Raw genomic sequence first — 17,925 nt, 5'->3', positions numbered from 1 at the left:
GAGCCTGCTTCGAGAACAGGTCTATAACAGTCCAGATGACAGTAATTCCTCTACTTTCAAGTAGGTCTACTATAAAGTCCATAGCTATTTCTTCCCATGGTTGAGAAGGGGCTGCCACCGGCTGCAGTAACCCAGGGGTTTTCCCTTGAATTCTTTTCATGGTGGCACATACTGCACAACTCTTGACATACTTTTCCACACCCTGTTTTAGCCCGAGCCACCAAAATTGCCGGCAGATGAGGTGTAGTTTTTAGATATCCAAAGTGTCCAGCCTATTTTACGTCATAGCTGTGTTTGATAGCATTAAGACGGAGGGCTTCAGGCAAATACAGTTCCTCCCACTTGTAAGCCAAACCATCCCTGCATGTTAGGGAGGCTTGATTGTCTTTGGACCATTGATAGATACGAAGCTCTGGTTTTATCTTCTTTGCTCCAGGGTCATCAGGATTAGGGGTTCTGCGACGTATGAGTTGTGCCACAGGTTGTGAATCGGGGATAATTGCCTTGTAGACCTCTTTGCGTTCGCTTTTGTACTGTGGCAATCGGGATAGCGCATCAGCTAGGAAGTTTTTTCTTCCCGGTATATACTTTAAAGTAAAATTAAAATGGTTAAAGTACCGTGCCCATCGCACTTGCTTTGGGGACAACTTGCGGGGAGCTTTTAGTACCTCTAAATTTTTGTGATCTGTCCATACTTCAAAAGACACCTTGCTCCCTTCTAAATAGTGTCGCCAGTTTAATAGCCCCCACCTAATTGCGAAGGCCTCCTTCTCCCAGACTGTCCATCTCCTTTTGCCTTCAGTGAATTTCTTAGAGGTGTAGGCACAAGGTTGCAGAACTCCACTTTTATTCTTTTCCAGTAACACTGCTGCGACTGCCACGTCGCTGGCGTTTGCTTGAATTACGAAGGGCTCCTCTGGGCAGGGGTGCTTTAGGACCGGTTCAGCCGCAAAGTCTTTTTAAATTCTCAAAAGCTTTCTGACAACTCATAGTTCATGCTAGTGGTTGGCCAGGTTATGGTTTTCCCCCTCCCTTGCCCATTTTGAGTAGTACTGTAAGGGGTAGAGCAAGCTCGGCAAAAGAGGGAATGAATTGATAGTAGAAGTTGGCAAACCGTAGCAAGCTCTGGAGCTGTTTGCGAGTCTTTGGGGCTGCCATTCAATTATAGATTTCACTTTGGCTAGGTCTATTTCGATGCCCTTGTCGGAAATTCTATAGCCAAGGTAATCTAATCGGGGTTTGGTGAAATTCACATTTTGACAATTTGACATAAAGCTTGGCATTCAATAGTTTCTTTAACATTTCTCTGACCAGTCTTATGTGGTCAGTCATATTCATACTGTATATCAGAATGTCATCAAGATACACCAGAACCCCTTTGTATAAATGATCATGTAGGACCTCATTAATCAACTGCATAAATACGGCTGGGGCCCCCTGCAGTCCAAAAGGCATGACTTTGAATTGGTAGCTTCCCAAGGGGCAGTTGAAGGCAATTCTCCACTCATCTCCCTCCTTTATTCTCACCTGGTAATATGCTTCTCTCAGGTCTAGTTTAGTGAAAACACTCCCCTTCGCCAGGTGGGTTAGTAAGTCCTTCAGGAGGGGGAAGAGGTATTTATTCTCTATACTCACCGCGTTCAGATCTTTATAATCAACACAGAGGTGGAGAGACCCATCTTTTTTTTCTTTGAACAACACAGGGGCTCCCAGTGCTGACTTTGTTCATTCAATGAATCCCCTCACTAGGTTTGTATCCACGTATCGCTGCATCTCCTCCATTTCAAGGGGGGACATAGTGTACAGTCTTGGTCGTGGAAGTTTGGCCCCCGGCAACAGTTCAATGGAACAATCCTTGGGCTGGTAAGGAGGCAAGGTATCACATTCTTTCTCACTGGATGCCTCTGCTAGGTCCCAATACTCGCTGGAGGTGAGCAGTTCGCCTGGTGGCCGTGAGGCAGCCATGTGCGCTCACTCATTGGGTGGGCTAAAATTCCCTGTAACATCTGTTGAATCAATGGGGGGCTTGGGTCCTATAGGTAGTCTCACAGTTGTATTGATTTTCCAGTTTTACATCCAAATATTTAGAAAGCAGCGTGGTGATTGGGTAATCAATAGTTCAATAACAAAATCTTTTGTACATGTCTCAGGTTACAGCATCAAAAAATCCCTCTCTATTTCCCTTAATTACTATATCACATTCAAGCTAATATATTTCTAGTTGAAGCATGGTTAATTAAGGCATTTATCAATATATTTTTAGTTATACAGTACATATCCATGTCCTGTTTTTAAATTTTACCTAATTTCAATTTTCAATTACAGTATTCAATTTAGCCTTTAATATCCATAGTATTTAGATTTCAGGTAGCCCAAATTTGCTTTATTTCTCTACATAACAATTGTCATATCTAAAATACACATATTAAATACACTCTTATTTTATTTCACAAACATGTTCTATTTCTCATCCTAGTACCTCATCACTTACTAATAAAATATCCTTTATTGTCTCAGTCTATCTTCTGTATTATAATTCAAAACTATGTTCTAATAGCTAATTTTCATATCCCTTATAAATCTAAGTCCTAAATATTAAGCCAATTGATACCTTTTAAAATCTCCCTTTATTTTTATTTATTTTATTTTATTTTAATTCCATTTATATCCCGCCCTTCTCCAAAGACTCAGGGGGGCTTACAAGCTTAGCAGTAGCCTTCATTCTATGTATATGCCTGCTTATTAGGGCTTTCATACACACCCAAGCGGCATTATTACAAAGTCAGCTTAATTGCCCCCAACAATCTGGGTCCTCATTTTACCTACCTCGGAAGGATGGAAGGCTGAGTCAACCTTGAGCCTGGTGGGACTTGAACCTGCACTAATTGCAGGCAGCTGGTGTTACTTAAGGAGGCATTAGCCCACTGCTCCACCAAGCCCATTAAGTGAGATTTTAGGCTCTTCTATCATAAATCAAAAGATCCCATTTGTTAAATCTAACTCTGGCTTTCTTTTTGTGCCAAGCAGGCTTCCATACCAGTGCCTTTAAATCCTCAGGTGTATGTCCATTCCTGTACATGTTACTTGAATCAAGGGAGACCATCTAGTTACCAATTTTCCAAAGGAACTGGCCCATTTGTAATAATTAAATTGTTGCCCTAGTAGTTCAAATTTAGTATATTTGTCTTCAGTTCAGTCTGGTCTTCTTCTTCCTCAGGTTTCATCTGGTTTAAGTAAAAAGTCATGTCCAATGTTGTGATTGTTGTTTGGTTGTCTAGGTTTTCAGTATGCTGTTTAGTATTGCTTTCTTTCGCTTCTGTTGCTTTTGGAATTGTAGGTCTTTTAGTTGCAATCAGGGTTTGACTGTCCAAGTTCTCAGTAGATTGTACTTGTTGTTCTTTAAAGTCCTCTGTCTTGATATTAATTTCTTCCTCTTCTGTTGCATTTTGGATTGTGAGTTCTTCAGTTGGAATCAAGGCTTCATTTTGTAAATTTAAGCTGGCGCCTTTGTCTTTCAGTCTGGATTTCATTAACTCAGTGGCTTCAAGGATTTTTTTCAAGTATGAGCTTATAATTAGCCTAAATTTGTTGGTGGTATTCCTCCATTTCAATGATGGTTACAGCTAGTCCTTTAGTGGAGGTTATTTTTTAATAAGGGTCCACTATTCGTAAGAGTTGTTTTCATTGCCCAGCTGTTTCAGCTTCTTATCTCTTTTAGATAATACCAACGACAAATCTAGGCTGTAACTAGGTCTCATAGTCAAAGATATTCACTTGCTATACCAGGCTTTGCCACAAGATGTCCCCGATAGCACGTAAAGTCTTTTTCCAAACTCAGATTAGGCTTTTATCCAGTTTAATTTTTTCCCCTAACTTTTAACAAGTAGATAAAGTAATAGGTCCCCGTAGAAGTAGGAACTTTTTGGGACCCCAAATATCCAAAAAGTGCAAGTCTAATTGTTTAGTTTATTGTTCTTTTCTTTTCTTTTCAAGGCTATATTTCCCCAAGGTAGACAAACGCCACAATTTTAAAGGGGAGGGGGGAGATTTCAAGAAGCTTTTACAGGAAAGTACTTGGGATACAAAGAAGGTAAGGTAAGGTCTCACCCAATTCCTCCGCGGTGCTTTTGTTGTGCTTGGTAGTGATTTTGACTTTCGGCTGGTAATGGCTTAGTGATCGGCCATGTTAATAGCCGATCTTTTGTCCGTCGGTCCGAAGAGCTGCCCCAGATCAAACGGAAGGGCTGCTGCCCTTCTGCGATTAATCGGGGGTCCTCATCACGGTTGTTGCCCCTCCAGGGCAACTTTCAACCCTTTTCAGGGTCTCCCAATGGAAGAAAAACCAGATGGCAGAGCGAGTGATCTCCCTGAAAATCCACCAGCACCGTGATTGCAAACCGGAAGCTGTAGTGGGAGGTTTAGGCCCTATAGGTTGTCTCAGTTCTCATTCCTTTCTCCCACCAGATAAATGGCTTCCATTTGTCCAACCAGGCTAATCCTAGGATCACAGTCTCAGTCATTTTTGGAGCCACCAGGAAACAAATGAACTCCCAGTCCTCACCTATTTCTAGGCTAGTGGTTCCGTTAATTGTGTGAGTAAAGTCCCTCCCATCAGGGAGCCATCAGCTTGCTCAAACCTCACAGGTTTGGAGAGCATTTTTGCTCATATGCCCAATTTTATGCCAAATGGCAAGCTAATAATGCACCTGGAGCATCCAGAATCAAGTAGCACTTTTAAATCTACCTGCATACCCGACTTAGGGATTATGAGCTTGCCAGGTAGTGAGAAAGGTGGGATGTGTCGGCTCACCATCATGTCGTTCTCTCCTTCGTCACTGTTGAAAGAGGGTAGAGCGGGGGTCGATCCAGCCTGAGTCCCTGCATCCTCCTGTGTGGGGGATGTGACTCACACAACAGGTTTCTGTGTGATCTGGTTGGATTTCTCTCTCATTGGCTGCTGTGCAGGTTTATTCTCGCTGCTGGTCCCGCTGCTGTTGGGGGTAGGGGCCTGGGCAGTTTGCTGCTCAATGTCCCTGCTGTTTGTATTGGAAGCACTTGATTGGCGGGCCTGCAGGTGGCCTGGGTCTTTCAGCAGCTGCAGCAGTTGGAGATCCTCGGGGTGGTGGTTGCTGTTTGGGTTGCTCTGGCCTTGGCTCGGCTCAAGGTGGGGAAGGTTTCTTATAGCGGGCAAGCTGAACGTCTAGTTTTACCGCTGCCTGGTACCATGCTTACAGCTGATCAGATACCGCTCGATAGATGCAGGCCCAAGAGAGGTGGTCATCCAACCCTTCCCTGAAGTGATGGACTATGGACTGCTGAGGCCACCTCTCTATCTGACTGGCTATCTTGCGAAACTCTCATACATACTCCAGGGCAGGCTGACCGGCTTGCTTTATCTTATGGATTTATTCTTCTGCTTTGAGGGCAATGGATGGGTCCTCAAATCTTTTTCTCAGTCCTAGGAGGAAGAGGTGGGGGTCTTCCAATTCAGGGGCTTGCTCATTGTATAAATTATTTATTTTATTTTATTAGATTTATATACCGCCCTTTCCCGAAGGACTCAGGGCGGTTTACAGGGCATTTTAAAATCACATCAATACAAAATACAAAAGTTAAAAGACTATTAAAAAGATTAAATTATCCCTGAAAATAGAACCCCAGTTAAAATTCTCAGCCTGGGCCAGAGAGCTCAAAGAACCAAGTCTTCAGGTCCCGGCGGAATGAACGCAGGTCAGGGGCAGTCCTGAGCTCCACGGGCAGCTGGTTCCAGAGGGCAGGCGCACCCACAGAGAAGGCCCTCCCCCTGGGTGTTATCCGCCAGCAATCTTTTACCGGTGGCACCCTGAGAAGACCCTCCCTGTGCGAGCGCACTGGACGAAGGGAAGTTGATGCTGGCAGCAGGTGTTCCCTCAAATATCCCGGACCCAAGCCATTTAGGGCTTTATAGGTCATCACCAGCACCTTGAATCTCACCCGGAGGCCAACTGGAAGCCAATGCAGCTCACGGAGTAGAGGTGTTACATGGGAGTATCGGGAAACCCCCATCACAACTCGCGCGGCTGCATTCTGCACCAGTTGAAGCCTCCGAGTGGTCCTCAAGGGCAGTCCCATGTAGAGAGCATTGCAGTAGTCTAAACGGGAGGTCATGAGCGCATGAGTGACTGTGCGTAGGGCATCTCGGTCCAGGTAGGGTTGCAACTGGCGCACCAGGCGAACCTGGGCAAAAGCCCCCCTGGTCACGGCTCCTATATGATCTTCAAAATTGAGCCGTGAGTCCAGGAGGACGCCCAAGTTGCGAGCCCTATCAACGGGGGGTAACACCTCACCCCCCATCATTAAAATTGGAATAGTTTGGTTAGCCCGAGATGCCAATACGAAAAGCCACTCAGTCTTGGCAGGATTGAGACGAAGCCTGTTTCTCCCCATCCAGACCTGGACCGCCTCCAGGCTATGGGACATCACGGCGAGGGCATTGCTGGGTTGGTTTGGGGTGGAGAAAAAAAGTTGGGTATCATCAGCATACTGATGATACCCCACCCCAAAACCACGAATGACCTCGCCCAGCGGCTTCATATAGATTTTGAACAGGAGGGGCGAGAGAACCGACCCGAGGTACTCCACAAGCGAGAGGCCTCGGGGTGGATCTCTGCCCTCCCGTCAACACCGACTGCGAGCGGCCCAGGAGATAGGAGGAGAACCACCGTAAAACAGTGCTCCCACTCCCAACCCCCTGAGACGCCGCAGTAGGATACCATGGTCGATGGTATCGAAAGCTGCTGAGAGATCTAATAGGACTAGGACAGAGGAGCAACCCCTGTCCTGAGCCCGCCAGAGATCATTCACCAGCGCGACCAATGCCGTCTCTGTGCTGTGCCCGGGCCTGAAACCCAATTGGTACGGGTCCAGATAATTAGTTTCATCCAGAAACAGAGGAAGCTGATGCGCCACCACGGTCTCAACAACCATCGCCAGAAAGCGAAGGTTGGAGACTGGACTGTTATTTAAAACAGCCGGGTCTAGGGCAGGCTTTTTGAGGAGGGGTCTCACCACCGCCTCCTTCAAGGCAGCGGGGAAGACACCCTCCTTCAAAGAAGCAGTTATTTATTCAGCCATTTAGGATGCCTCTCCCTCCAGACTGAACGCAATCACGTCAACCATAGTGGCTGGGTCTGTAGGCACAGCGGTTCAAATAAGAGCGCACTTGATTGAGAAAGAAAGTCAGTTTCTCTGGGTCCCCATCGAAGGTTGCTCTGAAAGGTGGATCAATCACTGGCTGCTGGGCTACCCACTGTGACAGTTGTACCCCCAGTTGCTGCTGATCCCATCCTGACTGCTGCTGCATGCCCAGGGTTTGCACGTTCAGGGGCTGTGGCCACGCCCCTGCTGTGGTTGTAATATCTGCAGTTGCAACCTCCTGGTTTGCCAGGGGTATCCCAAAAACAGCTGCCTGGGTGGGGGCTGTTGTTGAACTTCCTGCTGCTGGTTAGCAGAGTTGTGGTGCCCTCTGCTGCTGTAGGCCCCACAATGGTTGCTGGATGGGTGGGGACTGCTGCTGGATCTTCCTCATTTGCGGCCCCCTAAGTGATTGCTGTATGTTCAGGGCTGGTGACCAATCTCCTTGCTATGGTCATCCTCTCACCAGCTGCTGATCTCCTGGCTTCTGCACCACCCCAAGCTGTTGCAAGGTTTCTATTAGCTGTGGCAAGCTCAGAGGTTGCTGACCATCCACCTGCAGGGGCTGCCAAACTCCCCATTGCTGCAGAGGCCTCAGACTGGGGTTCTCCCTCTCTGTAGGGCTGAAGGCCCTGGCAGAAGACAGGGTTTGGAAGGCTGTCTGATCTGCAATGGAGGGGCTGTAGGCTCCTCTCAGTAGGAGTTGATTTCTGCTTCTCATCTCTAGCTTTTCAAATCTTTCCATTGACTCCCCCAAACCTTCAGTGTCAGACGATCTGGTAGCTCTCCACTGGTCTGCTTTTGAGGGTGGCAAGGCAGTCTCAAGGCATCAGGAGTCTCCACTGGGCTGGGCCTGCTCTGATGGCCAGATCAGCTCTCCTAGCTGGGAGACCTGCCAAAGTTCTTCTTCCCCCGGCTTGTTATCTGTCACTTTCCCCCCGGGGTAGCAGCTGCTGCTAGGTTGCTGGCTTCAAGCAATTTCTCTTTTCCCATGATGAAATCTTCTCTTGAATCTCTGCCAGCTCCCCTCAAGTCTGGAGAGAGCGGCTGGGGTTCAAGACCCCTAAATAATTTGAAAATTTTTAGATCTTGGCTTAATGTCATGGTTCCGAGAAATGCAGTATTTTAAAGAACTTCAAGGCATTGTTTACCTTAAAGAATCTTTAAATATAGTAGCATAGCTTTGGCATGTACATATTGGAAGCCAACATCTGAATTCTCCTCTCCTGAACATATCGTATCAAGCACAATTCCCTTCCTTAATTAAACGTCATAAATCACATTCTCCAATTAGTTTAAAATGCAAATTTTCCCTCCCTTATTTAACCCGCCAATTCTTATCTTCTCTAATTACAAACAGTCTTGAGATACATTCTCCCTACTCCCCCCAATGTCCACTAATTTTAACTCTAAAAGTAACATGCAATTTTTTAAAAAAAGACTACATCTCTCTATGTTGTTAAGCAAGAACATACGATGTTAGCAGCATTGACAATGTTACAAGAAGCCAAGGGGGACTTCTGGGTGGCAAGGCTCCGTCGATGGCGGTCATTTCTGACCGTCAGCCCCGCTGTTCCGTTTAAACTTTGAAAACAGCGACAATCAGCCTTTTCGCGGTTTGGGAATACCCCCTTCGGGAGAAGAGGGGAGGGGAGTATTCAGGCAGGAGGTAGAGATCCCCTAGACCCCCAGAATTTAAACTGGGGGTTGAAGGGTGAGAGCTCACTCGGAGCCTGAATTAACTCCGGACTTATAGACCTATATCGCTCTTAAATACAGACTATAAGATATTTGCAAAGATCTTAGCAAATAGATTAATGAAGATTATGCAGCAAATGATTTATAGTGATCAAACAGGATTTATAAGTGGTAGACAAATGAAGAGTAATGTGAGACATATTGTAAACCTATTAGAATATTTGGAAAGAAATAATCAAGTCCCTGCAGCGCTTATTTTCTTGGATGTTGAAAAGGCGTTTGATCAATTGAATTGGCAATTTTTATTTAAAGTTCTAGAGAACATGGAGTTTGGTGATAAGTTTTTACAACCTATCAGGACAATATATCAGAAACAAACAGCTCAAATAATAATTAATGGTAGTTTAACAGAAGCTTGTAAAATTGAAAAGGGTACAAGATTGTTTGTTTTAACATTGGAAATATTATTAAGATACGTGACTCAAATAAAATAAAGGGAATTAAAATTAGAGATCAAGATTATAGATTGAGAGCGTTTGCAGATGACTTGGTAATTACATTAGCTCAACCGATTCATTCGGTTATAAATTTAATGGAAATAATTTCGCAATATGCGCAAGTTTCTGGATTTAAGGTTAATAGACAAAAAACTAAAATTTTGTCTAAAAATATGACTATGGAACAAAAGGTAGTTTTAGAAAAATTAACAGGATTTGAAATAGCTAAAAAGATTAAATATTTGGGGGTATATCTTACAGACTCAAATGTGAAATTATATAAAAATAATTATGAATTGTTATGGTTAAAAATACAAAAAGAATTAGATAGTTGGAGGAAACTACAATTGTCTTTATTGGGAAGAATTGCAGCAGTTAAAAAGAATGTTTTACCAAAATTTTTATTTTTGTTTCAAATGATACCTATACTTAAAAAAGATTCAAATTTGGAAGAATGGCAGAAAGGCATTAATAAATTTATTTGGGCAGGGAAAAGACCAAGAGTAAAACTCAAGATAATGCAAGATATACGTGAAAGAGGTGGCCTTAAATTGCCCAACTTTAAATTATATTATGAAGCTGCGGTTTTATCATCAATTAGTAATTGGTTTAATTTAACAGAAGGAAGATTATTGAATATTAAGGGACATGATTTATTATATGGTTGGCATGCATATTTATTGTATGATAAAAAGATGGATAATTAAGACACATATATTAAGGTATGTCCTGTTGCGAGTTTGGAAAAAATATCGATACAAGTTAAATTATAAAATACCAATTTGGGCAATACCTAAGCATGCAATAGAAAATATAAGTCCGGGATTTAAATATGATGTGACTACATATAAAGATATTCTTAGACTGGAGAGGAATGGATGGCAATTAAAGCCATTTAATATCTTAAATGGTAGAGGACAGGAAAGCCTGGAGGAACGTTGTCCATAGGGTCGCGATGGGTCGGACATGACTTCGCAACTAACAACAACAACAAATATCTTAAAAGAAGGGAAAATAGTACGAACTTGGTTTCAGTATGGTCACATACAAACTAGATGGAAAGAAGATCAGAAAATTGGTATTACAACAACAGATGAAAATTTGGTAAAACAAATTAGAGATCAAAGTCAAGCGCATATAAGGATATATAATGCATTGATAGAAATAGATTCAGAAATGGAACTTGTCAAAGATTGTATGATAAAATGGGCCCAGAATATTTAGGAGCCAATAACGATGGATGTTTGGGGAAAAATTGGGTCAGAAATGTAAAATTTACTCAGGCTCAAAATTTAAGAGAGAATTTTTATAAAATGTTTTATAGGTGGCACTTAGATCCTAAAAAATTAGCATGTATATATCCAAATTATCAGCCTAAATGCTGGAGGTGTGGTTGTGAGGATGCAACCTATTATCATATGTGGTGGACTTCTAAAAAAGTTAAAGTTTTTTGGATTAAAATTTGATGGAATATGCAGAAGATATTTAAGAAAAAGATAAGGTTTACCCCACAGTTATTTTTATTGGGTATTATTACTGATTGTATGGTTATAGAAACTAAACTGATGTTGAATTTAATAACGGCAGCAAGACTTTTGGTTTCGCAATACTGGAAGAAGGAGGAACTGGCTACTATAGAAGAGTGGACTTTAAAAGTTTCAAACTTGGCAGAAATGGCAAAAATTTCAGCATATCTGAAAGAACAATTGCAACAGAGATATATTTTGGAATGGAGAAGATGGATTAGTTTAGTTTATTAGACTTATATACTGCCTTTCTCCCGTAGGACTCAGGGCGGTTCACAAGGTTTTTAAAAGAAACAATACCACAATTACAAAATTTAAAACAATTAAAATGATTATATTAAAACTTGAATATAAAAATCTTAGTTAAAAACCAATTAAAACCCCAATTAATACCCTCATTCCAGGCCAGAGAGTTCAAAGAGCCAGGTCTTCAGGTCCTGGCAGAATGAACGGAGGTCAGGGGCAGTTCTAAGCTCTACAGGCAGCTGGTTCCAGAGGGCTGGCGCACCCACTGAGAAGGCCCTCCCCCTGGGTATTGTCTGCAATCTTTTACAGGCGGTACCCTGAGAAGACCCTCCCTGTGGGAGCGCACAGGACGAAGGGAACTTGATGCCGGCAGCAGGTGCTCCCTCAAATATTCCGGACCCAAGCCATTTAGGGCTTTATAGGTCATCACCAGCACCTTGAATATATTCAGAATAAATATGGGACTAAAAAATTTCACCTAGCATATGAATGAATATTAGAATTATAAGATGTACTATTATTTATGTATGTATAAGGGGAGTTAAAGTGTGATAGGATTTAAAGTGTATTCATAGTTGGTTAGCATATCTTAGTTTAAGCTTGTTAGAGGCAATACCCTGCTTTCAGGTCTGGGAAGTTGGGGGGAGGGGGGGATGTGGGGGGGAGGGATGGAGTGTACTTAAAATGAAGGCTACTGCTAAGCTTGTAAGCTGCCCTGAGTCTTCGGAGAAGGGCGGGATATAAATGGAATTAAAAAAAATGTACTGTAAAACTTTTCAATAAAAAAAATAAAAGAAGCCAAGGGAAATGGAGGCTTTGGCTTGCCAGATTGGGTTTTATATTATCAAGCATCAGTGTTAACATGGATAAAAGAATGGATAACTCTTAAAAATAAAAGATTGCTGTATCTGGAGGGACATGACCTGCAACTTGGTTGGCATGATTTCTATGGCATGGAAAAAATAAAATACACAAATACTTCCAAAACCACTACATTAGAAATGCATTATTATTAACTTGGGAAAAAATAAAATGTAAAATTTATTTGAAAATTCCAGGATGGCTTTCAACAATGGAAGCATCCAGATCTACTCAGTCTCGATAAAATATGGACACACAAAGATGTTCTAAATTCTGAAGGGAACTTAAAATCCAGGCAAGAGATGAAAAATCAGGGCATTGATTTACAAATGCAAGTCAGATATGATAAAGATATTAAACAGTATAGATTTTACAAAGAACAGACTATGTTGATCAGACATTATTAACTTCTGATGAAAAGTTAATTAAAAATGTACAATTTCTTACTAAATTTCAAAATGGAAGATGAACAAGTAAAAGAGACAATGATAGTATGGGCAAAGAATTTTGGATATAATATATAGACTTAGAAAAGTGGCAAAGTTTGTTGGAAAGAAACTATAAATTGACAATGTCAGCTTCATACAAAGAAAACTTATATAAAATGTTTTATAGATGGCATTTGCCACCAAACAAAATCAGCAAAAATGTTTAAAAACATGTTAGAGAAATGTAAACGCAAACCAGGTACTTATTATCATATGTGGTGGACATGTGTTAAAGCAAGGAGATATTGGACAATAATCCACATTGTTAGAAAAAATATTAGAGAAACACATAGACTATAAACCTGAATTTTTTTTACTAGGTATAATGCGAGAAAAACTTGACAAGCAAAGTACATATTTGATTCTATATGTTATAACAGAGGCAAGAATTATATTTGCACAATATTGGTAGAACGAAGAAATGCCACCAGAAGAAGAAATAATCAAAAAAATATTAGACTGTGCAGAAATGGACAGATTTACTTTAAGGTTGAAAGAAAAAGAACAAACAGAATATTTTCAAACTTGGGACCTATTTTATCAATGGTTAGAGAAAAGATTTAGGGATTAGGAATTTAATTTGTATTAGTGAATAAGATTCTCAGACAACATGTTTTTGCTTGAATAATTATTATTCAATTATGTTAAAAAAAATAACAAAACTTTATTAAAAAAAAGAATCGAAGGTTGTTAAACAAGAACCTCCTTGGAACTTCCTGCTGGCTTCCAACAAGCAAAGTCATGGGGGAAGCCAGAAGGAAGCTGCAATTCCCAAGTAGCTTGCAAGCAGGTTGGCAGGCAGAAAAAACCAGTTTGGTGTAGTGATTAATGCTAGTCTAGAAGCCTGTAGACTCTGAGTTCTAATCCTGCCTTAGACATGAAAGCTGGCCAGTCATTCTCTCACAGTCCAATCCACTTCACAAGGCTGTTGTTATGGGGAAAATAGCAAGGAGGAATATTATGTATGTTTGCCACCTTGAGTTATTTATAAAGAGGTAAAGATGGGATAAAAATCTAATAAATAAATAATAATAATCAAAAGTGGCTGCTGTTGGGATGAGAGAGGGTGTACAAGTGGTTGTATCGTATATGCAATCTATTTCAAGCTAAGGATGGCTGTTGTCAGGTGGGAGGGTATAAGAGTGGCCAGTAAGGTATGGTGCAAGTGCTATGGAAGTGGTGGTGGCTACTGATACTGGGTGGGAAGACTTACTGGAGCGACTTGTGACCCTCCCTGCTGGCTTCTTCATTGACTTTGTTTTTTGGGAACCTGGCAGGGATTGTAAATGGAGATCATGTGGGTGCAGCATGCTGTAACTATTGTGTGAATCAGTTGCTAAGTGCCCAAATCACAATCATGTGACCACAGGAGTAGTGTGATACTTTGGAAACTTTGAGGACCAGTAGTAACTACTCTGTTTCAAAGCCGAAGAGCCAGCGCTTGTCCAAGGATGTCTCCGTGGTCATGTGGCCAGCATAACTAGACGCCAAAGGCGCACGGAACGCTGTTACCTTCCCACCGTAGTGGTCCCTATTTTTCTACTTGCATTTTTACATGCTTTCGAACTGCTACATTGGCAGAAGCTGGGACGAGTAACAGGCGCTCACTCTGTTACATGGCACTCGGGATTTGACCCGCCAAACTGCCAACCATCTGATCGACAAGCTTAGCGTCCTAACCCACTGAGCCACCGTGTCCCTAGAGTTGGAAACGACTAGCATGCATGTTCCCCTGAACCTTTACCTTTTAGTAACTACTACTTGTTCAGTGCCATTGTAACTATGAACGATTACTGAATGAGTAGTCATCAAGTGAAGACTACATGTATATAGAAAAGAAATGAGAGATTTTGCTTCACTTATTAAAGCAGCACGTAGTCCTCACTTAACAACTACCATAAGCCGGCGGAGGAAAAAGAGGCCGGGCCTGTTTTTCCTTGGTTTTCCTTTGGCTATGGCATGTCTCGTCCCCAAGGGTTGCTGGGCAGGTTGTGACCAGATAATCTGGAAGAGCCACACCAGTCATGGGTGGCCAATGCTGACCAAGGGTCGACTGTCTTTGAGCCTGGCTCGCTTGGAGACCTGCTTGGCCCAGTCTGGGCTACAGGATGGGCCAACGGGGTGGGAGGGGAAGGGCTTTAGAGGCTCTTCCCTGATGAACATGCTCCGGAGAGCTCATCTGAGAAAAAACCGGGGCTTACCTGAGCAGTGATGAAACTAGACAGCAAGTCGTCGAGGACAACTTGAATATTAGGCTGGTAATCCTTAAAGAAGGATGTGTAGTGCTTTGGATCCAAAGGGAAAAAGGTGTTCAGAACAAGTATGGACACTCATGTTGTGTGCCAGAGATGCCTCATTAAAGAATTTGCATCTTTTTCTGAGTTTATATCCTAACCAAGCAAAACTAGAAAAATAGATGCTTGCAGACAGCTTTATAAAGCCTTAGTAAGACCACATCTGGAATACTGCATCCAGTTTTGGTAACCACATTACAAAAAAGATGTTAAGACTTTGGAAAAAGTGTAAAGAAGAGCCACTAAGATGATTAAAGGCCTGGACACTAACACATATGATTTGGGATTGGCCAGTCTAGAGAAATAAAGGACTAGGGGGGACATGATAGCAGTATTCCAGTATTTGAGGGGCTGCCACAACGAAGAGGGGTTCAACTTATTTCCCAAACCACCAGAAGGCAAGAAACAATGGATGGAAACTAACCAAGAAGAGAAGCATCCTGGAATTATTATTTTTTATTTTAATTCCATTTATATCCCGCCCTTCTCCGAAGACTCAGGGCGGCTTACAAGCTTAGCAGTAGCCTTCATTCTATGAATATGCCTGCTTATTAGAGCTTTCATACACCCCCCCAAGCGGCATTATTACAAAGTCAGCTTAATTGCCCCCAACAATCTGGGTCCTCATTTTACCTACCTCGGAAGGATGGAAGGCTGAGTCAACCTTGAGCCTAATTGCAGGCAGCTGGTGTTACTTAAGGAGGCATTAGCCTTTAGAAATCGTGAATGCTCCATCACTGGAGTTTTTTAAGAAGAGACTGGACAGCCACTTGTCAGAAATGGTATAGGATCTCCTCCTTGAGCAGGGGGCTGAACCAGAAGACCTCCAAAGTCCCTTCCAGCTCTATTCTATTCTATTCTATTCTATTCTATTCTATTCTATTCTATTCTATTCTATTCTATTCTATTCTATTCTATTCTATTCTATTCACCTTTCAAAGTTATGGAGATGCTGAAAAAGTAACTGTACAAGCATTTGTCACACTTATGGCTGTTGCAACATTCACTACAGTCACAAGTTTGAGATTTGTACACTTATGACCACTGCAGTGTCCCACAGTCATGCAATTACCATTTGCACACTTCAGATTGCTTTTGACAATTAGAGTCAATGGAGAAGCCAGCAGTACAATTGCAAGTATCAGTCATGTGATATCTTGTTCAACTTGTTTAACAACTATGTCACCTAGGAACAGAGCTGACAGTTACATTTGAGCTTCTTAAGTGAGGACTACCTATAATATACAAGCTTCTGCATGGCATTATCTTATAGAAATTTTCCAAACAGAAACTTTGCACACTCTACAAGCAAGTTCATGCATTAGAGTAATGATTCCATATCTCTGTAACGGACCTTCAGCATTTACTCTAATTACACAAACACACACAGTCCTTTATAAATCTACTTCCAGCATACAATAACCTTCACAAAGCAGCATTCTTAAGCAATTTCTCTGTCCCGGAACAATTATTTTCTCTTGACCTCCATTATCCTTTTATGAAAAAAAGGGATTAAGACTAGACAAGACTCTTGCAAGATGAACCTTATGAAAGTTGTAGAGTACAAAGTGCAATAAAACTGAAGATGATTTCATTCCTTAGTTAAAAGGAATGTTTTCTTATAATGAACGGAAGAAAAATATCAAAACTGGTAAGGAGAAGACAAAAGGAGGACAGGATTATGAATTATCTTGTCCATAAAACTCATGAACAAAGCATAGCACTGGCACAAAGTGTTGTCTTGAAATGCCATGATTTTTATTTCTGGGCCATGATAACTGAAAAGGATTTGGAAGTAAAGGACAACTCGTTTTGTTTTGCTCTGGCACATAGAATATGTTCATACAAAGAAGATGTTATGATCCTAGAAAGAGTGCAGAGAAGATCAATAGGGATGATTAGGGAACTAGAGGCTAAATCATAAGATGAACAACCAAGGGAACTAGGCAGGGCTTTTTTTGTCATAGAATGCTCAGAACGGAGTTCCAACACCTTTTTTGGATGGAACCTTGTAGGGTAGGCAAGGCGGGTTGTATGACATGTGTGAGTTCCGGCACCTTTTTCTTTTACAAAAAAAGCACTGGAACTAGGTATGTCTAGTCCAGGGGTCAGCAACCTGAAACAGTGAAAGAGCCACTCGGAACCGGTTGCCTCACAAAAGGAAAAACTGGGAGCCGCAAAAAATGTGTGCACATGCGCGTACATGTGTGCATGTGAAGAACAGGGTTTGACTGAAGAGTGGAGCCAAGGCGAGATATGCACCTACCCTGCATATTTGAATTGATTGGTTGAACTTTTTTAGTCCCACTTTTTTTTTTTGGACTGCACATGGCAGAGGACTGGGAGCCGCAAGAGACGGCTGAAAGAGCCGCATGCAGCTCTGGAGCCACGGGTTGCAGACCTGTTGTCTAGTCTAACAAAGAGAAAGACTGGGGTAGTATGATAGCAGTCTTCCAGTATTTGAGGGGCTGTCACAAGGGAGGCAGAATTCTCCAAAGCACCTGAGGGCAGGACAAGAGGAGCCTTGGTGGAGCAGTGGGCTAATGCCTCCTTAAGTAACACCAGCTGCCTGCAATTAGTGCAGGTTCAAGTCCCACCAGGCTCAAGGTTGACTCAGCCTTCCATCCTTCCGAGGTAGGTAAAATGAGGACCCAGATTGTTGGGGGCAATTAAGCTGACTTTGTAATAATGCCGCTTAGAGGGCCCCAAAAGCCCTAATAAGCAGGCATATACATAGAATGAAGGCTATTGCTAAGCACATTGATTTGTGCTTAGATTGTAAGCCGCCCTGAGTCTTTGGAGAAGGGCGGGATATAAATAGGAATAAAAAAAAGAAGAAGAAGTAATGGATAGAAGATCATTAAAAAGAGATCTAACCTAGAACTAAGTAGAAATTTTGTAACAATTTGAGAACAATTGATCAATGGAACAACTTGTCCCTGGAAGTTGGGGGTGCTCTGCCATTGGAGGTTTTGAAGCAGAGACTGGACAACCATTTATCTCCTGCCATGTACAGAGTTGGACTAGAAGACCTTCAAGATTTCTTCCAATTTTATTATTTTATGTTCTAATTCCTGTTGAGAGGGGAGTAAAGATGACCCAAGCACTGAACACCACCAGCCTCTACACTGGCTGAGAAATG

General features: G+C 42.1%; 1 protein-coding gene across 1 annotated transcript in view; it reads right to left on the bottom strand.

Moving 5' to 3' along the window:
* PNPLA6 (patatin like domain 6, lysophospholipase) overlaps positions 1 to 17,925 on the bottom strand; it is a 167,457-nt gene that overhangs the window by 83,154 nt on the left and 66,378 nt on the right. The window lies entirely within an intron of this gene.

This window comes from Vipera ursinii, assembly GCF_947247035.1.
Source record: "Vipera ursinii genome assembly, chromosome: 2".
Lineage (NCBI taxonomy): Eukaryota > Metazoa > Chordata > Lepidosauria > Squamata > Viperidae > Vipera > Vipera ursinii.
Note: the sequence above shows the minus strand (reverse complement) of the source record. Positions and strands in the feature narration are given on the sequence as shown.